The following is a 24,989-nucleotide window of genomic DNA, read 5'->3' on the forward strand; positions in this document are numbered from 1 at the left end:
TGGTCTTTGCAGAAAAAGTTTGATGATACCTGGTTTGAGAATGGCTCTGTTTATTGATATGCAACTGCCCAGTGCAAATGGTGAAGTCAGAGTTCATTTTTCTTAGAGTATTCAAACCCTTAATTGTGTTGGGCAACTGAGGACATAAGATAATCTCCTAATATAATTTAGGAAGTCACTGATTTCACATAAATGAGTATATTTCAAACTTGTTATAGCTTTTTGTGACAAGATGGCCAACCCTTGAGTGATTTAGTATTTTGATACTTTTAGTGTAGGTAATGATATAATGATATAATTAAGTCATTAATTTTAATGACTTCTCAGGAAAGGGAAATAAAATCAGTTGAGTACCTCCTATAATCCAGACTCTATGCTAAATTTCTGTCCCCAGGTGGCATTTAAAATCTAGGAAGTACAATATCAGCATCACAAAGAAAAAAGGCATGCTGGGATCCCAGGGAGACATTTTGCTTCTCATATCCTCTTTCACCCAATTCTCATTTTACCAATGACAAAATTAAATTCAGTGTGGTTAAATAGCTTGACTGAAATTAGAAATTAGAAAGTTGCAGAGTTGACATTTGAATATAAGGTCTGCAGTGTTCCAAAGCCCATGCTTCTTATGCTAAAACCACATTACCTAATATATATATATATAGNAAAATCGACTTGATTTTTGCAACCTTTTGTATTTTATTGTATTTTATTGTATTATTTTAATGTTTATGTATTTTGAGTGACAGAGAGAGAGAGAGCATGCATAAGAGAGAATCCTAAACAGGCTCCATGCTATAAGCACAGAACCGGAGAAGATGCTCATATCCACACACTGTGAGGTCATGACCTGAGTCAAAATCAAGAGTCACTTAACTGCCTGAGCCATCCAGAAGCTGCCCCCACCCTCCCCACCTTTAAAATAGCACTAAGGGCTTTCTCAAAAGTTATTAACTACCTGCAACACCTTATTAACCCACTAGGTAGGAAGGTATTGAGCAGATCTAATGTAATATCTTCTGTATAAGGGGAAAGGAAGACAACAAAATCATACCCACTTCAAGAAACCAACAAAGTTTTATAGGAGAAGGGGGCCTAGGGCTAAAAGCACTCTCAATTGTGACTAGATACATTGTGTCCCTTTGGCACGTGTGGAAAAATGTTAATTTCTCTCCTAATGTCTTCTGTCTAGGCCAGTCTTTTCCAAAAGCTACTATTTTTATATGAGCAAAGCAAAGAATGGTGGTAAGCCAGCAGGACAGTCAACAAATTTTTGAGCTTATTGTCGCCCCCAGTGTACAACATATATATCAATCAAAACGACCCCCTATCCTGCCATATCCCTTGATGCTAGTTCCTTTTGGTTCTTCATAATGGCAAACTTTTGCTAGAGTCCCTGTTGTCTCATTGACACTAACTTCATTTAGAGAAATTAGCAGCTACACAAGAACTCCAGACTTGTAGAAATACTTGTAATACTTAAGTTCTTTTGTGACAAATCACTGACTCTCTTTAACAAGCTGAAAATGAAATGAACTTTTCTAAGAATTGCAAAATTTTCAGGGATGACATATCTGTGGATTGTCACTTTTGTCATCAATTTTTTCCCCTGTGTAATAGGCTTTAATTTGGCTGACTGAATTAAACCCTGAAGCAATTATAAACTGTTTATAACTATTTGAAATAAAATTAAGTCTGCATATATATATAGCTTAGGATTCAAAATGGTTGATTCTAGTGAATTATAATCCTGAACTATTTTAATTATATTTCTTTTTTTAATATAGACATCAAATAATTATGGCCAGGGGAATATATTTATATATTTATGGTTTATATAAAGCACATTAGGTGAAAAGAAATCAGGGAGTAAATACTTTGTTTACTGATTTCTATAGGTATAACAAATTCTACCTTATTTATGTCTTCAACTGCTCATTGAAATCTGGTGGTCATGAAAGTACAAAAATAAGAGAATGGATTGTTTTGACTCAACTCTTTGGGTAGTGCTAAGCATTAAGTTGCATCAGTGGGTTATAAACTTTAGAGGATATGGATAAAAAGAGTTGAAAAAATACATATATTCCACCATATTCTACATGTAAAATTGTAACCATATCGTAACAGAAAGCATATGTGGTGCCATTAGCTTGAATTACTGACCATGCACATAGGCCCTTTTCTTGCATTTTAAATAAGGGCATACAATTCTAAACGTTGTTTTAAGAGTATATGTCAAACCAACCTGATGATTAAATAGTATCAGAAAACAAAGAAGTTTGGGAGAAAAACACTGTCATACAAAATTTGTACTTTAAATTTATAAACAAGGAGATGAATTTCAATAATAATTAAACTGGCATTTAAGTACTTTTTTCTAAATGTACAGATCATACTAATGTTGTCTGGATATGATTAGCTTATTATGACAGACTGTGAGGTCATTAAAAAAATTAACATATTCCAGGTGCATTATTCTACTGGCATGATGCCATGGGGAAAATGTGTTTGTTCATCTGAAACCAAGGAAAATATAATTTAATTCAGATGTGCAAGATAAAACTCAGTTCAAAACTACTAATGGCATCCCCCCTTCCATTGGCACCAAAAAGCAAAATCTGAGCTTTTAACAGTATGTTTTAAGAAATCACAAATCGATTTTTCAGGAGTGTTTTCAACCCCAAATCACATCAACATAGTGAGTGAGGGACGTAATACATGTTTGAGGGCTGATTTGAAATTTTTTTTGCAGGGAATAATTATATAAAAAGTTTTATGAAAAATAGGTTAATGAACATATAAACACATAAATATTTGGTTTATTCATTAACTTAGTAAAAAAATCTTGAGTGCCTGCTATGTGTCATACTTTGATTTTAGGTATTCGTTGATGAAAAAAAAATCTCTCAAATTAAAATACCTTTTATGTTCAGTTTGCTCTGGAATAATAATTGTTTTTTGTGAATAAAATATTAAAATTTAAATAAATTACTTACTTCCCAGTTATATGACTTTTATTTAATTCATAAATTGGTTATTTGGAGTACTTGAACAGACCCAAATATTTAAATATGAAGTATAGTAAATGTTTGTTTTTGATATAAGATATGTAGGAAATAGTAATATTCTTCCTAGGAAAAATAGCATGAAATTAAGAGTATGTATATTTTGATTTAATATGGATTTATTCATGAGCCCCTCAAAATAGTTTTAGCTTGTTAAGTCTTTTCAGTTTCAAAACTGAATTAGTATTTTTTATTAAAAATGCTTCTTAAGATTCTCTTTTAAGCTGTTTTCTCAATTTCTCACAATAATACAGGAGAAATAGATATTTACAGAATGGTACAGTGTTCCTGACAATATAGGAATAAACCATACTTTTCTGTAACACAAATTTTTCTCTAGTGGAGTATTCATGGGAGTACTAGATTTGAATATACCTGAATTATTTTCTTTTCCTAAAGCAAGTCTATTTTTAATTATGTTAAGTCATTTCTATCTGTTTAGTCTAATACTAGTGAGTGGCAGTTGGAAAAAAAGAGATATCCAGCTGGAATTTAACTTTCAGTAAATTACATTGAGGGGTAGGGTCAGAAATTTTCTTGTTAGAAACACAGGCGTCTTTTAAATTAGTATTTTTGCACCACAAGATGTTCTTATGTCATAGTGAAGCCTGAAAACTGTAATTTAGAACTATGGTCTGGGATACTTCCTTACCTGTCTCATCTTAAAATTCTTGATTAAATCCATCAGATCCTACTTCTATTCTGTTTGCAAATTCAGGGTAAAACTATTGTTTTTTGGAATATCAGCCAAACCTAAATATTCATTGTCCTCCATCTCCCATTTCTTCATAAAATGTGGTGAAGGTGAGTGAGTGAGTTCTTGAATAACAGTTCAATTTGACTCTATTACAAAATAGTTTGGAAAACTGACATTTCTGCTCTCTAACCTAATTCACATCTTTTTAATATTAGGTCTGGTATCCTCAAATTTTATCTTTTTACTCTTAATTCAATAGTCTGTGTGGAAAAAAAACATATATGTAGTTTACTTTGAATCTTCAGTGTTTTTAAGTAAAATTAAAAAAGCTTTCTTCTGTGTAAAAGCTTCCACAACTATTTAGAAAGTATAAGGTTACAAAAATTAAAGAAATCTGAAATGTTATCATGAAGATTGATAACAATTGAGAGCTAAGGAAAATGAGGACTTAATACATGTGGTTTGAGATAAGGGGTCTTTATTCATTTATTTTGTTCTTGATGATCAGGAAATTAAAACTGGACCAGAGGAAGTCATTGCAGGTTTCCAGTGGCATTTCATAAGGTACATCTGAACAACTACTACAGCAGTTATTTCTAAGTGGTTGTATTCTTGGCAGATAGGCTTCATTAACCAAAACACAGCTAGAAATGAAATTGAGTAATAGGCCACATTACATTGTTATCTCCACAGCTCTTATTCAGGCACAAGCTAGATCTCATTAGCTATGACCTTGGCTATGCCTCTGGAATCTACAAATAGGGATTAGATGATTATTTTTCCATACAAGAAACAATGGCAACCGAAGGGAGCTAATGTCTGCTAAACACTTACCATATGCTTTTGCTCTGCAAGTATTTCTTCTGGCAGGAAAAAAAAATCCAAAAAACAAAAAACAAAAGAAACCTGCCTTGAGGAAACCAGGCCTTATGACGGCTGGTCACCATTGCTCTAGTCAATGGGTCCACAAGCCTGATTGTCCAGGCTTATGAAATAAAATGCTTAGTTGGTTGAGTGTAAAGTAGACGTGTGAGATTTTGTCAAATTTTATTATTTATTTAGTCAAATTTTAAATTGAGTCATTGGCTACCATTCTTTGTATTTTTCTAAAAGAGGTGTTATTTTTTTAATGAAAAAAGTTCAATGTTTGTTTTTGAGAGAGAAAGAGAGAGAGAGAGAATGGGAGAGGGGCAGAGAGAGAGAGGGAAACACAGAATCCAAATTATGTTCCAGGCTGTGAGCTGTCAGCACAGAATCTGACACAGGATTTGAACTCATGAACTGTGAGATCATGACCTGATCTGAAGTCAAAAGATTAACTGACTGAGCCACCAAAATGCCCCTCTAAAAGAGTTTAATAAGCACATGTAAATTAAAAGGTATGAAAGTGATTTATCTGTTTAGAAGGAAAAACCATTATCACTCTTATTTGCTAAAGCAGTTGTGTGGGGAAACTTCCTAGAATGGTTCCAAAAATGTATTTTTGCATCTGATATAATCTGACTTTATAAATTTCTTTTAAAATAACCTTAGGATACTGAATTTGTATTTATTCAATAGCTTTAGCTTTTTCTCCATTTGTTTTAGTTATATTTTCCTCCCTCTGGCATTACAATGGTCTATGATTTTTTTAAAAATAACATAAATAGGAGTCTTTGACCAATATTTTCTCATAGTTATGCTTAGTCTATATAATTTAATTCTGGAGAAGACACTTCTTTCTTAAAATTTTTCAGTGTCCTGAACAGAAAGAAATTTAGAAAGTCATGAGTCATTCATTACATGATAAGAGATGGGTCTTTTCTGGATTTGCGCTCCCAAGTGGGGAAATACCAATTTTGTTTTTTGTTTTTTGGGTTTTTTTTAAGTGTTAGTTCAAATCAATTGAAGCCTTCTTATCAAAATTTTATAAAGAGTAAACAAATGTGAAATAGGAAATATTGGCCTAACATAAAAGTATTAATAGCATAGAGATAGAGATCTAAACTGTTTTTTTTTTCCCTGCAGAGATACATGAACTTCTACACATTTTCCTGTTTTCTAATACTAAGTAGATTATATTCTGTCCCAAAGAGACTAGATATTGTCTTTTGGAGAAATTCAATTTATACTTGCTTTCTGACTATTATGTTGGTAAGACTAACCAAGGTACCAGTGTCTCCTTACATGTTTAGTATCCTTACTTTCTTACTGTAAAGAGAAGATTCTCCAATGATCGTTTTTTGTTTCTCAAAAAATATTGACAAATAAAATAGAAAAATATTTCAGTTAAGAACAAGAGACCCAGTTTGAGTCTGTCAGAAAACTTTTAGTGTTTGAGGCCCAGATTATTCTCCCTGTCACTTTAAATTTTAAATTTATATACATTTATGTATATAATTAACCCAAGTATATACTTAAATGAACTGTTTGAATAAGAATAATAGTGAAATGAATATATGTACCTCAGCAGCTTAGCTATATCATTATTTGTAATATTTGCATTATTTTACTTTGTACATGTTTTGATTCAATGCCTTGACTGATGAATTATGCTTTTGGTGATAATTTAATTGCAGACTTAAACAAATAATTTAATGATAGGACTAATATATTAACACATTGGAAGGTGTTTCCTATGCTCAGTAAAATGAATTTTAGAAATATCATGTACTGGGAGCATCTGGGTGGCTCAGTCAGTTAAGCATCCAGATTCGGCTCATGTCATGATCTCACAGTTTGTGGGTTCAAGTCCCATGTCAAGCTCTGTGCTGACAGCTCAGAGCCTGGAGCCTGCTTCAGATTCTATGTCTCCCTCTCTCACTGCCCCTCTCTCACTCATGCCCTGTCTCTCTCTGTCTCTCTCAAAAATAAACATTAAAAATTTTTTAAATTATAAAAAAAGAAATATGTACTGAATGATCACTTCTAAATAGGTTTCTAAAAATTATAATTACAAGTGATAAGGACTTCACAATCAGAATATTTTCAGTGCTGACAAAAAATAATAGAAAGATAGTTTAGGATGGCATGCATATAATACTGTGAATATAAGTTCTCTGTTGAGTAATTGTCATATGTTTTCTGACTCATTTAAAATTCATTATTTAATAGTGTAAATAACTTAAATGAATTCAATTTAATTAATTATTTCAGAATTAATGAGTGTTTGAAAGTTGCTAGGTAGAGAAGTTGAGGCCCAGAGAGTCTCTACGATCTGTTTGATCAAGATCATAAAATTTATTTGTTGTAGGGCCAGAACCAGAATGAGGTTTAGGTACTCCCAGTATTGTGTTCTCACACTTAACTAGACCATACTATTTTAACGTAAACAAACTTTTGACAACTCCCCCTTCCCTCACAAGATGATTTTATCCTCATTCACAGAAGCTTGGAATATATTACATTAACTAGCAAAGGAGAATTGAGGTTGCAGATGGAATTAAATTTGTTAATCTGTTGAATTTTAAATAAAGAGTATCTCCTGTATCATCTAGGTATGCCCTATGTAATTACAAGGGTCCTTAAATGTGGAAGAGGGTGTTAGAGGAGTCAGAGTCAGGATCAGGATGATGTAACATGAGAAAGATTTAATGGCCTGAATATGGACCAACAGGGTCATGAGTTAAGGAATGCAGACAGCCTCTAGAAAGGTGAAAAGCCCAGAGAAAACATGCTCCCCAGAGCCTCAGAAAGAATGCAGGCCTGCAGGCAACTTGATTTTAGCTCAGTGAGGCCTATTTCAGAACTCTGACCTCCAGAAGTGTAAGATATTAAATCTGTGTTCTTTTAGGCCACTAAGTTATGGCACTTTGTTACAGCAGTTATAGGAAACTAATACACTAGAAACAGAGATAGAACATTTTTAAATTATAAATAGAATTCCATGATTTCCATACATCAGCAATGAAAGATCTTGTTAAAGGAAAGTTAAGAATAAAAAGGATACACATGGATATTTTCTCTCCTTTGGGCTTCACAAACCAGTTCGTTTTCTCTCTCCATTCTTTCAGATCAGTAAGTGTCATATAGCTGGCATATTTTTATCCACAACCGAGAAATAGCACACATTTGAGCTGTTATCTTCTTAAAGTTTCCTTTAGAAATGGTGTGGCCTGATTTGTTAGATGAACATAAAAGCTTCCACTCATGATTGTGCCTTAGGAACTTTATTATTTCTTATTTTTTAAAATATGTGGAATGGGAGTAATGCTACTCATACCCTAGATAAGGTTGGGATTTTCTCTTTGAAGACTTAATGTGGTAGAAAAACTCATTTGCATGTTTATTTTTTACAATAAAAAGGGCTAGTCTATAAGAAACTCCTGATGCTTTGATCTTGTTCATTGACAAACTGGTTTTCAAAAACTACATTGTTTTTCTTTTTCTTTGTTTTTGTTCACACACTTAAATTTGCTTTGTTTGGGATTATTTGGGTTCACTGCTATTTTCATGACAGCTGAAGGACTGTAGTAGTGACCTCCTGATTCCACTGTGGCTATAATAGCTTCCATCCTTTGTTTCCTAGGTCCCTCCCAGCAGTCATGCTGAAAGCAGTTTTATTAAGACCAGGCAGATTTGATTTCTTGGAAAGAATCCTGGGAACACTGTCGTATGAACTTTACCAAAGTTTGTATCTGATAAACAAGGATCTTAGTCACATTCAAGCAAAAGGGTTAGTAAGCTGGCATAGCTGGAAAATTGGTTAACATCACAAAACAATATGTTCTCTCGTTATTAACCCTTCACAATGGCTGATTAGTTTTCTTGCAGGAGTTGTATCAAATGGTGTCACTAGACTAAGGGTTAAGGATCCAGTGGTTCCTTGCAATTGTGCTTTTTGTCTTTAGGGTATCATGGTGTGCACCTTTTAAATTGAACCTTAGCTTTACCCAAACAGACACTTGCATTCCTTTTGTATTGACATGAGGAAGAGAAAACTTAAAAACTATAGAGTGTCATTACTTTCATGTTAATGGATAGATTTACAACTGATAGAGATTAAATTTCAGTAAGAGTTGGTGCATGGACATATGACATTATTTATAAATATTTATACATAAAAATTGTTAATGACTAGGAAATTCTACTACATAACATGTCAATAACTTTATTTTGATTCCTTTCAAAGGTATGTTGAACAATTTTATTTAATGCTAGTGTTGTAAAATAAAACAATCGGTTGACCTTTGGTCCTGGAATTTTCCAAACTCTAGGATTGTCTTTGTTATTAATAGTGGACACCTGGGAATACACCTGAGTTTATGTTAACAAGGTGACTCATGGTGGGCCCCAGAGAGTTTCAGCATGGCGGAATTAGATGATTGAGGCTTTGAACCTTGTAAAGCTGGACTCCTGACGTTGAGGATGAGAGATTGAATCCAATGATTTAATCAGCTATGTCTATGTAATGAAATTCCAATAAAATTCTGGACATCTGAAGCTTGGATGCTTTCTGGTTGGTGATACACATCAATGTGCTGGAGGATGATATGTTCTGAGGACATAAAAGTTTTACATTTAGGACCCTCCTAGATCTCATCCTATGTACCTTTTCATTTTCATGGTCCTTACTTCTATCAATTATAATAAAAGTATAATTATAAATATAGTGTTTTCTAAGTTCTGTGAATCATCTAAGTTAACTATTGAACCTGATGAGGTAGTGGGAATTCCTGAATTTGTAGCCAAATGGTCAGAGAAGTACTGGTAGCTTGGGAACTCTAGACTTGTAGCTGGTATCTGAAATGAGGGGTTTCTTGTTAGAGAGGATTGTGCCCTTAACCTGTGAGATTTGACTTAATTCCAGCTAATTTGTGTCCTCGCTGCATTATAGCCAATTAGAACTTTCATGCATAGAAGTAAATATCTATTTATGTGTGTCTGCATCAATGGGTTAATTTTTCTCTTTCAATTTAGAATGATATTTATTTTTATTTTTTTATTTTTTAATATTTTATTTATTTCTGAGAGAGAGACAGACAGACAGAAAAGGTGAGCAGGGGAGGGCCAGAGAGAGAGAGGGAGATACAGAATCTGAAACAGGCTCCAGGCTCTGAGCTGGCTGTCAGCACAAAGCCCGACGTGGGGCTTGAACCCATGAGATCATGAGCTCCGCTTGACCGTGAGATCATGACCTGAGCTGAAGTAGGACACTTAACCCACTGAGCCACCCAGGCGCCCCAAAATGATATTTATTTTTATCCTGATACATAAAATAGAGAATTAACATGCTGTAAAATCATTTTCATTTAAAGAATCACTTTCATTTCAATGAATTTTATAGAGTTCTTCTGTGATAAGGCATGTGGAAAGGAATTATCATACTCTTTTGATGAAACTAAAATTAATTGTTCTTTTTTGTTATTAAAATATTAAAATACCTGCTTCCATTCTATACAGAATTGGGCTAAGAATGTTGGGATGGTTGCTTGGTAATTCTAGTAGGGCACTGATAAACATAGTGTTGCTAGGTTAAGGTAAGTCACTTACCTAATCATACCCTACATCATGTCTGCATCTTGGACTCAGGACTATTTGGGGAACAAATTTTCCCTTTGGTCATTATCCAAACGCATGCTACCATCCATTATAATTGTTACAATTAAGCATTAAAAACTTACCTAATACTCTTTTTAATTGAAACAAAATGGTCATGATACAGATGTTAATACTACCTTTATTATCGATGACAAAACTAAGGAATGGAAAGTTTATGTAAACCATGAAAGTTACATAAGTTGTGGTGGCAGAGCCAGTATCAATTTCAGTCTGCCTTGCCCTTGTCTTTGACCACTAAACATTCATTGGCCAATTGTGTTCACACCTCCCATCCACAAGATAATGCTGATTTTCAGACACTTGTAATTAAAATACAATTGGATACATTAAATTCAGTGGTAATGATTCACTTATTAGTAATATTTACAGACCACCTATCATGTGTCTGGTACTGGTGCTCTAAATAAACAGAAATATTTCACTTTACTTCAGGGCAGGGACATCCGGGACTGATTGCCCCAGGTGTTCCTCTCAGACCCCGCCTCTTCTGGCACATCCATTGAGAACATCCTGGGATTGGATTGGATTTTTTTGTGTCCTTTGTGTCTATGGGTAAAAGCATGAAGAGTTAAAAGAAGGAGCTGAAAATTCCAAAATCAATTCAGTCAGACTAGGAAAATACAGTATAAGAACTGCATAAAACTGATGACATTTTGTTCACATTTTCACGTCCTATTATTTTTAGTCCTTTTCATTAGAAAATTTTTACAGTTCTGAGATTATGTAATCAGAACATTTTCATATTGAAAGTTCCTAAATGTTACTTGCCCTTATATGTTTCTTTCTATTTAACTTTTCCTTCCCTTACGATTTTGAGATAGCTGAAGTCCCAAATTATGATTCTTCCATTACCCCCAACTTAATTAATTACCATAATCTATTAGTTTTGACTTTCTCACCCTCCATCCCTCTCTGTCTCTCTTTTTAACACACACACACACACACACACACACACACCATTGAGAAGAAGGTGAGTTTTCAGATAGAGACAAAAATATAATACTGTTTCACATAAAAATTGCCTTTAAATCTCTGTGGGGACTCAAAGTTAGACTTCTGTTACAGGAAGACTGGAAAATAAAAACCACTTAATATTTAGTGAAATTACAGTATAAATTTTATGTAAGTTTTTGGGGGTGGTGTTATGTATACTTTTAAATTTTGTGCCTTGTTTTAACCTAAACATTGTACTCATGTCTGTCATAGTGATTATTACACACATTATTCTAATTTGCTCATTAGATTTTAATTTACTTAAAATTTGTGTATTTGCTCTATATTGTCATAGAGGAAATTAAAAAAACAATTTTTATGTCATTTGGTTCAAGAACTATTAAGGTATTTCAAGAAACTATTTAGCTGGGATCTGTGTTTGTTAACTGAAGGAGATAATTGAGAAAATTACCTGAATTATTTCAGAAAAACTATTTCAGTCAGTTGTATTTTTACCTGTTTGGCCTTTTCAAATTATTTGGATTATATTTTCAGCTTTAATATCAAGTTCTATATGCATAAACATGCCAACATACTTTTTTGTATCATGTGGGACTGCAGTTAAGTATTATTATTGAATAATAGGAGGGGAGCTAAGATGGCAGTGTAGTGGGAGAACCCCAGGCTTGCCTCATCCCTGAACACAGCTAAATACATATCAAATCATTCTGAACACCCAAGAAATTGATTGGAGGACTGACAGAACAAACTGCACAACTAGAGGGAGAGAAGAGGCTATGCCATGGAAGGTAGGAGGTGTGGAAATATAATTTAGGGGAGAAATGGATCGTGTGTGCTGTGGAGGGTAGGGAGCCCGGGTTACACAGTGAGAAAGAGAGAGGGAATGAGAGAAAGAGAGAGAGGAGCACAAGGAAAACACTTCCCAAAGCCATTGACTGGGAAAAAATGAGAGGGGCTGATTTTGAGTAGTTACAAACAGCAGAGTTCAAAAACAGGAATTTTAAAAGTCCTCAGCTTGGCTTGTATGGATCCCTGAGGGTGCTGCAATGCTCCTGTGGAGGAGGGCAGGTAGCCTGGGAGCACACAGCATGATTTGAAGATCCCCTGGAATGCACTGGGAGAGATGGTTCGTCCTTCTTGGGGTGCATCTGGGAGAAGTGGCATTACCTCTCCAGGGACAAAAGAGCCATTTGGCACCATTACTCTCTCCTGCCCCTTCAACATAGGTACAGAGACACCTGCTGAGTGCCGCTGACCTGAACAAGGGCTCTTTGCTGTGTTTTCAAATTCCTACCCCGGTGCTTTGGTGTGACTGCCCTTCTGTATCAGATCCAGTGCGATGAGCCCCTCCCCCAGAGGACCAGCATGAGTCTGTGCCACACCAGGTCCCAAGTGTTTTAAAGTTAAAAAAAAAAATGTTTTTTAACGTTTATTAATTTTTAAGAGACAGAGCACAAGCAGGGTTGGGGCAGAGAGAGAGGAAGACACAGAATCCGAAGCAGGCTCCAGGCTCTGAGCTGTCAGCACAGAGACTGATGAAGGGCTTGAACTCACTAACCAGTGGGATCATGACCTGAGAGGAAGTCAGACACTTAACCAACTGAGCCATCCATATGCCCCAAGTTTGAAGTTTTAAAACTCAGCCAGTCTGCCTGGCATAGAACACAGGTGCACTGTACTTCCAGACATGCAAACAGCCTGGACAGAGCGTGAAAGCAAGGGCCTAAGGGATGCCTGGGACACATGAGGGGAGATAGTGTGCTCTTCTGGGAGGGCTTCCTGGACATTGGCACCATTTCTCTCCCCTGCTCCTCAGCATAAACTAACTTCAGTAAGCAGCACAGAGCCAGAAGTAGCAGTCTAACTGCTTACACCACGCCCCAACCACCTGAGCTCTGCAGATACTGCTTTTCTTAGGCAAGTGTGCCTGAGAAACAGAGCACTGGCCTCCTCCCCCAGAAGACTAGCAGAAACCCTCCAGCATGTGCCATGACTACTGACCATAGAGTTCTGCAGAGCTTCAGCTCTAGTGGAAAAAACATTGGGTTTCTTATTTGTTTGTTATGTATTCATTCATTCATTGTTAAAGTGTATTTATTTTGAGAGAGAATGTTAGTTGGGGAGGGACAGAGAAAAAGAGAGAATCCCAAGCAGGCTCCATGCTATCAGGACAGAACCTGATCAGGGCTCAGACTCATGAATTGTGAGATCATGACCTGAGACCAAATCAAAAGTCAGATGCTTAACCAGCTGAGCCACCCAGGAGTCCCAACATCAGGTCTCTTTTAAGAAGCAGACCAGAGCACACCCAGTTAAAGCTTGACACACTTGGCTAAGGTCCAAGAACTCCCCCTGGCAGGCAAGGAGAAACTGCAGGGTACTTACCTGAGGAGACAGTAGTCAAAACACAGCAGCAAAGCGCATGAAGCAGACACCAGACACACTTCCTGAAGCTCCAGGTCCTGGACAGCATATGACCTCTTCTTAATTTTTTTTTTAAGGTTTATTTATTTATTTATTTATTTATTTATTTATTTTTGAGAGACAGAGAGAGACAGAGCACTAACGGGGGAGGAGCAGAAAGAGAGATAGACACAGAATCTGAAGCAGGCTCCAGGCTCTAAGCTGTCAGCACAGAGCCCAACACAGGGCTCGAACTCATGAACCATGAGATCATGACCTGAGTCAAAGTTGGATGCTTAACTGACTAAGCAACCCAGGCACCACAAACTTATTACCAAACCATTGTAATTAAAAAGCAATGCATTGACACTGGAATAGCTAAGCAGATTAGTTTAACACAATAGGAACCCAGATATAAAATCAAGTGCATAAAAACAATTTAAAATAATGTGAAGATGATATTACAGTCTGGTGGATAAAGAACAAGTTATTTAATTAAAGATGCTGACCTTGTTGGTTATCCACCTGGCAGAGACTTTAACAATGCTGAGATTTCAAAGGATCAAAGGTAAAATCTAATAATCAAAAAATGTAATTATTAGCCTAATATAAAAGAAACCATGAAAGACTCTTGAATGCTGAGAAACTGAGGGCTGATAGGGGTGGGGGACAGGGGAAGGGGAGTGATGGGCATGGGGGAGGGCACTTGTTGGGATGAGCACTGGGTGTTATATGTAGCCAACTTGACAATAAACGATTTTAAAAAAAGAAATCTTTCTAAACAAGATAGGAAACTACAAAAAAATAGATATATTTGATTTGAGAAGGAAGAGTGGAAAATTTGAATGACAAGACTATATCAAAGCAAAAGGCAAATTGTTGTCTGGGAAGAAAAGCATTATCTGTGGCAGTCTGATGATCAGTATTTTTATTTTTTTTAAATGTTTTTTTTTTATTTATTTCTAGGAGAGAGAGAGAGAGAGACAGCGTGAGCAGGGGAGGGTCAGAGAGAGAGGGAGTCACAGTCTGAAACAGGCTCCAGGCTCTGAGCTGGCTGTCAGCACAGAGCCCGACGCGGGGCTCGAACCCACGAACCGCGAGATCATGACCTAAGCGAAAGTCAGACGCTTAACCGACTAAGCCACCCAGGCGCCCCTGATGATCAGTATTTTTAATATGCAAAGAGGACTCTTGTAAATTGAAAACATGAAAATTGAATTTAAAAAAATGGATATGGAATATGTATATGCATAATATTGTCTCTGAAGAATTTTTCAAAACTTATTCACCATATTAGAAATCATGTTACAATTTATGGTATTGAATACATTAACATAATACATCTGCATATACATTTGTTTAAGATGAAATAGCCATTATTTTTATTTACTTATCTATTGATTTACTTATTTTTTTATTGAGGTATAATTGACATATAGCATTATATTAGTTTCAGGTTTACAGTAGCCCTTTGGGTTTTGTGGATATCAGTCCTATTGGTTTTCAGAGCTGGATATTTTGGAGTCTCCTTTTTCAGGTGCAGGTCTTAAGTGTTGGGGTGCTTAATGTGGAGAACAAACTCTTTGGTCCTCAGGGAGAGGTTCTGATTTGTGAGTTCCCTTCTGGTTGTGCATCCCTGTACCAGGGGTGGGGTTTATGGTGAGACCCTGTCTCAGCTTCTCCTACCTGACTTGATATGGTCCTTTTTCTCATTTAATGTGAAGGAGCTATTTGGTAGTTTTCATGTCTTTTTCAGAGGGAGTTGCTCCATATGTAGCCATAGATTTGGTGTGTCTGTGGGAGGAGGTGAATTCAGGATCTAAGTTCATCATCATCTTGGACCTCCTCTTTTCATTTATCCATTATTTTAAAATGTCAAATATAGAGAAAAAAATATTGATAATATTTCAGTTGAATATCGATATTGGATTTTATGACACTGCTTACAACTGAACAGTTATTGAATGCTTACCCTGCCAATGCATTTTGTTTCCCTAATAAAGCAATGAAGTAGTCAGGATTAAGTGAAAGTTGTAGAAGAATACATGTTGGTAAATTGGGAAGATATGTAAAATATTTCATTTATCAGTGGATTAAAGATAATTCTTGGAATGTTTAAGAAAATCTTCTAATCAGAAGGATGAACTATGTTTCTTATAAAATAGCTCCAAGAATTACATATTTTTACATATTTTTCTTTCACCCTCCCCCATCTGATACCTCAAGAAATCTTACTGGCTGTCTATTTAGAATCCAACCACTTCTCACTATCTTCATAGCCACTATTCTGTTCTTCTAGGGTAATTTCAATGGACTCCTAACTGGTCTCCCTGCTGCTACCTTTGCTGCCTGACTCTCTCTTCTCAAAACAGGAGCCAAAATTACCTGGCTCCTGTGGTAAGTCATGTAAATTGGATCTCCTGTTCAAAACTCTGCAATGGATTCCAGTTTCATGGTGGGTAAATCCAAAATCTCTGTATGATCCTAAGTGATCCGGCTCCTCGGTGTTAATTCTTTCACTTTCTATCTCATTCCCTCCTCTTTCTCGTATCAGAACAGCCATAGTAGATTTCTTGCTGTTTGTCCAGTAGGCCTGACAAGCTCTTACCTTAGTGCCTTTGCTCTAGCTATTACGTTTGCCTGGATAAAAATCTTTCTCCATGAAAAGCTTTAATTTACTCCCTTATCTCCGTCAGGTCTTTGGTTAAGAAGTCCTATCCATACCACTTTATTTTATTACAACAATCTCTCCTCCTTCCTCCTTTATAGTTATTTTTTTTCTGTGTATCTATTGCCTTATAAGACACTATATATTATTTTCTGTTTATATTTACTTTCTCTCTCTCCTTCCTAAAATATAAGCTCCACAGGAGGAAGGATCTTTTTCTGTTTTGTTCATAGTTCTCCCTACCAAATAATGACTAGAAATGTGTAAAAGGATATTTTAATCTTTGAAAAAATAGAATTAATCAAATATTAAGTAAGTAGAGACACCAGGATTTCATTGCATTGGATTAATACAGGGTTTTAAAAACTGTTTCATATTATTTTAAACTTATATATTTAAATTTTTATAGCACAATGGTAAGAAATTTATGTTGTGAAAATTAGATATAAGAATAATTTGTTTACTAATGGCTTACCCTCTGTTTTCTAATCTTATTCTGATACTGTCCTCAGAGGTTTACTGTGTATTATTTCATTATTGGTTCTTTTTCCAATCCATTCTTTATGCCTTCATCACTTGTTGAAGGATGCATTCTTCAAGATCTTTTGAAGTTCTAGATGCTGAATATGTGTTAAATGTCAAGATAAGGATTTGTTTTCTGTGACTTTTTTTAAAAAATGTTTATTTACTTATTTTGAGAGAGCGAGCGACCAAGAGTCTGCATGTGTGAGAGGGGCAGGGGCAAAGAGAGAGGGAGAGGGAGAATCCCAAGCAGACTGCCCTGTTTTCTGTTATGCTTAATCAACTACTCTATCTTATGTTGTGTTGGCCTTCTGATTATTCCATAATAATTTTAGAGGCTTAAATCAACCTATGTTTATTGTCCCACAGTTTCTGTGGATCAGGAATCCAGGCACAAGTTAGCTGGGTACTCTGCTCAGTGTCTAACAGAGTGTTGGCCAGAGTCTGGCTATCATGTAAGGAGTGGAACCCTCCAAACTCATGTGGTTGTTAGCACAATTCATTTCCTTGAAGCTCATAGAACTCACAGACTTGCTTCTTCAAGGCCAGCAATTGAATCTCTCTGACCTCTGTATTAGTTTTAGAAGCCTCACCTGATTAGGCCAGGCCCACCCAGGATTAACTCACATCTAACCAATGAGAGACCTCAATTACATATGCAAAATGCCTTTTGTCTTGTCACATCTCATGTAAATGATACTCTGTTACCTTCCTTATATGACACTGGTGAGTAGTAAGTTATAGTTTTCATTCACAGTCACACGGAAGAGATTACATAAGGGTGTAAGTCATTGTTGAAACTACCTACCACACATGTCATCCTATAGGAAAGTACTTGGACAAAAACCTCATAAATGAGATCCATTACACTTGCAATAATTTGATATTTCTTTTATTTCTATTTCAATAGAAGTTATTTCCTTCTTTATTTTATTATTTATCTTACAAATAAATAAAATACTACAGTAGCTGCCCTGCCATGACATCTCTCAAGGCATTTTGACCAGCGCCATCCTTCCAATGGCCTGCTTCTAGTCTGTCACAGCAGAGCAGAGGCACCTGAGGTAATGATGCCTCAGACGTCCTGACAGTCTTGCTGAACCTGCCTTGAACTTCATGGAAGTCTAGAGTGCTTCCACCCAATCCCCTTCACTTGAGTCAGGCTTGTATCAGGTCTTGGTGTCTCTCTTGGCCTCTCTGGTTCCCTCCCCATTTCCTCACACAAATATTTTCCTTAATAAAATCTTTACAAGTTTAATCCTATCTTGGATCTGCTTCTGGGAGGACCTGAACTAATTTCCTCTTCTTTCAATGAAATGGAAGATTAGAGTCATCTTATAAAGGTCTTTTTGAGTATTTTTAATTTCTTTGCCTCGTAAAGTAATTATTTCAGGTGGTAGTTTTAAGCCTTTGTTTATTCTCTAAAGGAATCTAATTACATCCCTGGGATGGCAGTCTCACTTATGATTACATGTTTTGGCTTAGCATAGTGGATTGTATTATGTTTGGGTTTTTTTTTTCTAAAAGTAGGGGAGCAGTGTCTTTTTTGGTTACTAAAGCCATTATCTCCATTCATTACATACACTGTAGTTTACATAGTTTTAAGTTGCGTTGTGGGTATTAGGAGGTTTTTATGATGATTGCTTTGAAATGGAAAATTGGGCTATAGGACGTCATTATTTTTCTCAAAGCAGTTCAGGTTAGCACTTCATCTGATGGGATATCAGGAGCCATCAGTGTGGATTTAGTTAGAAACAAAAGCCAGAATGAGGTAGATTTATTTACAAATAAAAATAGTTTCTCTTTAATTGAGAAATTCAAGCAATTTTCATTAGTCTGTCTGTAGTTCTCAGGAAAATTTTGAACATGTTTAAGACCAAATCCCCCATTCTAATATTTTTTCTCATGATTGATACTTATATTCCCTTCATTGTCAGTGGAACATTCTCATTTTTTCTTTCTTACCCAATAAATATATGTGTTAGAAATACTGTGACAAATCTAAGCAAGAGGGTAAATGGGTATTTGAGGGCATGTAAAGTGAGGAAAGTCCTGAGGGCTTCATTAGGTTCAAGAAAGATAACCATTGATGAGAAAGAATTCATGAAGTCAGTTTTAGTTCTTTAGTTATCTAAAGTCAATTTCTAAATTTATTGTCAGGGTATAAGAAACTGCAAAATGAGAAATCTGTATGGTATAAAAGAGACAAATGGCTTTACTTCCTAAAACTAGCTGCCAACCACTCAACCTTTGTGAAGTCATGAGACATAGCTAAAAGGAGTGAGACTGTGTTTTAGGTCCATGTGTCAACAATGTAGTTATGTGATGTTGGAGTAAATCTGATTTATTATTTCTTATATTAATATCATATTGATTATTATAGACAGACCCATTTGTGATCTGATAAAATTATATCCATTAAAGAATATAAATTTTAATTATGAAAAATTATGTGATTCTATTATGTCAATGGTATTGTCTATTGTTTTTCATGCTTCTTAATGTCTAGGTTAATATTAGTGGTGTAAATCAAGTGTAAGATCAGCACTTGAGAATGCATGCCTTATTAAGTTTTATACCCTGAACACCTTGCTTGCCTCACATTAGTCCCAGATCTTCTTTCTGTCAATTATGACACTTCTTTGTTGGGTCAACTTCTTTAAGGATGGTTTATCCTATACCAATGCATCTCTGTTCCTCAATTTGACAGACATGTCTTCCAATAATCTTTCTTTTAATCCCCTTCCATTTTTAATCGTTAAACCATAGACTTTGTTATTACCAAAGACTACCCCACTTCCAATGCATACATGTCAATTATCCCACTTTCTATTACTCTTACTAGTTTCTAGTTTTCCACTAGATGAATTCTTATGCCTAATTGAGAAATGTAATGTTATTTTCTCCATAATGCTCTCCTTCATATGCAAATTTCCCCTTTACCATGCTTAGGGCCTATTACTGAAATCATTCCCTTGGATGCATCTACATTTCTCCATTATCTAAATTTACCAAACCCCTGTCCTGGTTAAATCCAAGTCTTCTCCATATCTGTAATACCAGATGGACATACTTAAAAACCAACCAACCAACAACCAGAATCCTCAGTGGACTGGTCCCAGTTTTCACATATTTCAAGCTTTCCCTGAGCTCTGTCCAGTTGTTCTATGTTTTCCTAGTCATTTTTTCTCTCCTTTGCTTCATCTATTTTGCAGTTTCTCCTTCTTCTCAAACCTTTAACATCCATTCTTATTCTTCACTTATAGCTAATAAAGCAATCAGGATACAGAACTCATTAAAATGTAGTATCTTCTAATTTGTCAACTCCCCTGTATTTGTGCTCATATTTTTAGCCTTCCATTATGTTTGATGAACTGCCTCAGAATCTGTTTAAGACCAAGCCCTTGTTGAATCCCCATTTTCTTACTCAAGGACTTAACATCTGAATTATCTCCTTTCTGTCCAGCATCATCAATTTCTTCTTTTGAATTAATTCCACTGGCATACCAAAATGCCATAACATTTCTGATCATAAGAATTAATGAAACCTATTCTTGACTCTGCATCTGCATCCAGCTGTTTCATATTTCTCTCCTTACCTTTAGAAGAAAACTTGAAATGTTTTATACCTGTACCAATTTTATACTTGTACTCAGAGAAACTAAATGAATATTATGGAGTAAGGGACTAACTATAGAAATTATGAGTGAGAAGCTGGGAAGTAAGGCTACATAAAGGTGAATTGGAGGATCATAGAAAAGTTACTAATCACTCTTTTGAAACACTGGGGTGGGTGAACAGGTCAGAGACTTCTGGAAAACCAGGCATGTTCAGCTGCCAGAGTTAGGCCAGAAAGCAGAACTAAAAGAGAAGTCTGTAGATGGCTGCTGGTCTGGACCTGGTTGGTGGGGTTGGGGTTGTTGTTGGCCAGCAGGGCTGATATTAAGGAAGAAGAGCTACATGTGGAATGAGAGCAGAGAGAGGTTAAGCTGGTATAAGGTGATGAATTCTCTCACTACATCCAACTTTGATAATCTTCAAGAGTGGTGGCTACTCCTTCATTCTACATTCACTTTTCTCTTTTGTCCATCTCTAATCTAGAGACGTGGAGAAGGAATTTTATAAAATTTAGTTCTAGTTTACTCAAATCATCACAGTACAAAAGTGCCACAACACTTGTTTTATCAACTTCTCCTGCTTTCCCTTATTGCTTCAATTCATTCATACTAAGATTTTATGCCCTTCATATCATTAAATGAGTTCTTGTAAAGTTGACCTGTGAATTCATGTCATGAAGTTTAATACTTTTCAAACATTGTGTTAATTAACGTTTCAGCTACATTTGATGCAGCTCTTGAAATAATTCTTTGCCTTTTGCCAGGGACATGCAGTCTCCTGTATTTTTTCATGAGCTACACCTTTCCACTTTTCTTTTCTTTTTTTCTGACTTCTCTAGGTTAGGGTGCCCTGGAGCCTGCTTAGTCCTCACCTTTTCTACCTACTGTCTCTCTACTATCTCTCTACAGATGAGCTCACTAGTTTCGAGTGTTTAAATATCATATATATCCTGATGACACCCATATTTATATAATTAGCTCTAATCTCTCCTCTAAACTCGAGTCTTATATATAGTTTCATACTTGACACCTCACTTTTGGTGTCTAATAGACACCTCAAACATAATCATCCAACAAGAACTCTTAATCAACTTCCTTAAACCTGATATTCCTCAAATAATTCCTCACAATTAAAGGACACTATTATTTATCCAATTGTTAAGACCAAAAATTTCCAAATCATTTTTATATTCTCTCTTCTACTTACTCTCTATGTCTAGTCTTTATAGTTTTACTTCAAAAATATTTCCCTTAATTTGATAATTTCTTACTCTGTTCTCTTCTATCACCCTAGTATCAAACCAGTACTCCCTTTCAACTAGACCCATGTAATAGCTTCCTAAAATGTTTTCTTGTTTTCACTCTTTTCTTCACAGAGAAATCTTTCAGTCTTTTCTTCACAGAGAATGCAGAATGTGCTTTCAAAAATGTATATGGATTCCCATAACACTTACTTTGCTTGTAAGAGTACATAATCCAGAGATTATAGAGATAATCTTAGAGATAAATTTCCTACTATTCTGTTTTGCATCTGTGTCTCCTACCATTCTGAACTACTTGTTGCTTCTCAAACATAGCAAGATCATGATTATAGTTTGGTTTTTGTCCTTCTTGAATTTTGATACTCTTGCTCAACCCATCCTTCTTGAGTTTTTTTCTTTCTTTGGACTCTGAGATGGCATTTATTCCAGTTTCCATCTATTGTTTTAGCTACCTTTTTAAAATTCCTTCTGATCACCTAAGTATGCCTGTAGTGGGCCAAGTGCAAAAGATGTTGGAATGGTGTCCATCTGGGACAAGGTAGATTCTTTTCTAGTGCTGGAGGCATTACTTTTATAGGGTAAAGTTAGATTGGATGAGGAAAGGCACAAGAGCAAATGAAATTCTGAGATGTTAAAATTTTAATGTTGTAGATGGTATCTCCCACTTATACTGGTTTGCTAGTTAGGGTAGAAATCCTGCAATATCAAGTGAGCTCCAGAAATCATGAGAAATCTTGGGTGACCTACTAAATTTATGTTCCAGAACTTCTACAGTATATAGAATACGGCCTAGGAAATGAAGTGTACCTTAGGGCTTTTATAATATTATCCAAGGCAGTGTGCCCCATGTGCCAGGCAAATTCTCTTGTCCTCCTTCTTCCATAAAAGCCATCATCATGACTGCTATCTTTCAAGGGCTGTACTTTTGGTAATATAGTTCAATGTGAGATATTGTAGCCTGGATAATGGTTAAACACATTAGCATTAAAAGCAAGTAATTGTCTTAAATTTTATCATATACTTCCAGGACTTAGCAGCAAGGAAGTCTAGCAGCAAGGAATGAATGATGTGAGAATTTCATTTACTGTGACAAGACTGATAGAGGGGTTGATGTTTTTAAAAAACATTTCTTATAGAATCTTGTGAGTCTAAGATTCACCTTTTTTATTATTGTTGTTGTTATTTTAGGTTCCCAGAACCAAGAGGATTATGCTATTTGGCTAGTCTATGGAAATAAGCTTGACTTTAGAATTGGAAAAGAGAAGCCTCTACAGTAGCAGCAATAGCCAGGGCAATTAGATACTCAGGTGTAAATGAGATTATTTTGTTTTCATATAACACTGGTAAATATTTTTTGTCATAAATATAACATGTTCTAAAAGATAAAATATCATTCTCTGAAAAGATGATTGCTAATCTTAGAAGTTTATTCAGGGGCACCTGGGTGGCTTAGTTGGTTGAGCGTCCGACTTTCACTTAGGTCATGATCTCATGGTTCATGGGTTCGAGCCCCGCGTCGGGCTCTGTGCTGACTGCCAGCTCAGAGCCTGGAGCCTGTTTCAGTCTGTGACTCCCTCTCTCTCTGACCCTCCCCTGCTCATGCTGTCTGTTTCTCTCCTAGAAATAAATAAAAAACATTTAAAAAAATAAAAAGAAGTTTATTCAATAGACTCTCATAATGTGAACTATCAGAAAGTATATTCCAAACATTCAGAGTTATGTCTGAAAATGCATCTCTTGTAGCATTTTCCTAACCACCATGAGAGCAGAGGCAGCAGAGTCTTTCACAAACCCTCTACTCACTTCAGAAAAAATGATGTACGCTTTGGCTTCCTAAACTCAAGTTGTTTCTGCATCAGATTACTGCTTTGCAAATGAGCAGCATTTTTTTCTGCTGTGGTCTTGTGGTCTAATATTAATACATTTTCACAATGGAAACCCGATGGATTAGATCATTTTCCTAGGTTTGTATCCCAAGGGATATCTAACCTATGTTGCTTGTTTTAATTAAATTACCACATTTTCCATATGATTAAATGCTCGAATAATGAAGACTTATGGGACTAAATTTTAATATACCATACATGAGCAATGGGGGAAGCATATGATTTTACTTTACGTAAAATCTTTCAGTAGCAAATGTTTCACCTCTTCCTTTTTTTTTTCCTAGAGCGAATGAAAGTTTCAGCTCTGCAGAGCACCAACCAGTGGAGCCACCTGCAGTGACACTCAGTGAATGGGAAAGAGCATCTTTGAAATTTTCTTTTAGACCTTGGAATATGGACAGAGAGTCTGGGCACAGGCCAATGTTTTTGGAGTAAGGATATTGGCTGACTTCTATTCCTACTGGAATAGGACCACTTGCCATTTTTTTTCCCGCATGTCAGATATACTTTATGTCAGCTATGTAGACCTATCAGCCTGTCAATATGGATAGTCATGGGGTATCTAATAGGAAAATTGCATACAACCACTTTAAATTTCAACGCAGAAGAGTTTGTGAAATCTTTTTCCTTTTCCAGTATCATCATGATAGCCTCAAAGTCAAAAATAATTAGGTAAAAACTGGAAAAGAATATATCTTGATTGGTACATCAGAAACTTTCCCTAAACTATGGTTATTAAACTAAAAATAAACCCTCTAAAACTAGTAAATGTTGTGCATACTTTAGCCAGACGTGATTCTATTTAGTTCCATCTGAGATCACTTAGGTGTTTTATTTTCTATTTGACTGTTAAATGATAATTTTAATTTAAATTATATATTTTGTTAATGTAACCAGAATTTAATTGAGTAGTCTATGACAGGCACTATAAATATATTGACAAGGTTGTTTTTCTTAGACTGAGCTTAAAGAGAGAAATAAATTCTTTGAAGAGTTCTAACACAGTGGATATTTTTTTTAATTCTTTTTATTTTGGACTTCTCTGAGAAAAATAATATAAAAGGAAAAAATCAGGAAAATACCTTTTACAGTTTTTTAGTAATTGAGAGGGTAGAAATTGGGTAGTAATATAGACTTTTTGCGTTCAAATTCTGGTACTTGTTAGCTGTATGAGTTGGGCATCATTTTTTTCATCTGTATGATGTGGTTGTAGGTACTTACCTCACACCATTATTCTGGGTAAATGAAATGTAACTTTTGAAGGATATAGTAGGTGTCCTGTAGTAAATTCTCACTAAATGTGAGGTCCTCTTTTCTTTTCTCTCTCTGGAAACTTCCACCATATGTGAGTGAAAGAAATAAAAAAGAAAATTCTTTT

The 24,989-nt window shown here is 35.5% G+C and overlaps 1 long non-coding RNA gene across 1 annotated transcript in view; it reads left to right on the forward strand.

The window, feature by feature from the left end:
• The window catches only part of LOC144245652 (uncharacterized), a 51,662-nt gene extending 27,210 nt beyond the window's left edge, over nucleotides 1-24,452 (forward strand). Inside the window, exon 3 of the long non-coding RNA XR_013339374.1 lies at nucleotides 23,896-24,452. This is a non-coding gene — a long non-coding RNA (uncharacterized LOC144245652). The remainder of the gene's footprint in view (nucleotides 1-23,895) is intronic.
• Nucleotides 24,453-24,989: the final 537 nt, after the last annotated feature.

The sequence above is a fragment of the Crocuta crocuta genome, unplaced genomic scaffold (assembly GCF_008692635.1).
Source record: "Crocuta crocuta isolate KB4526 unplaced genomic scaffold, BGI_CrCroc_1.0 scaffold191, whole genome shotgun sequence".
Classification (NCBI taxonomy): domain Eukaryota; kingdom Metazoa; phylum Chordata; class Mammalia; order Carnivora; family Hyaenidae; genus Crocuta; species Crocuta crocuta.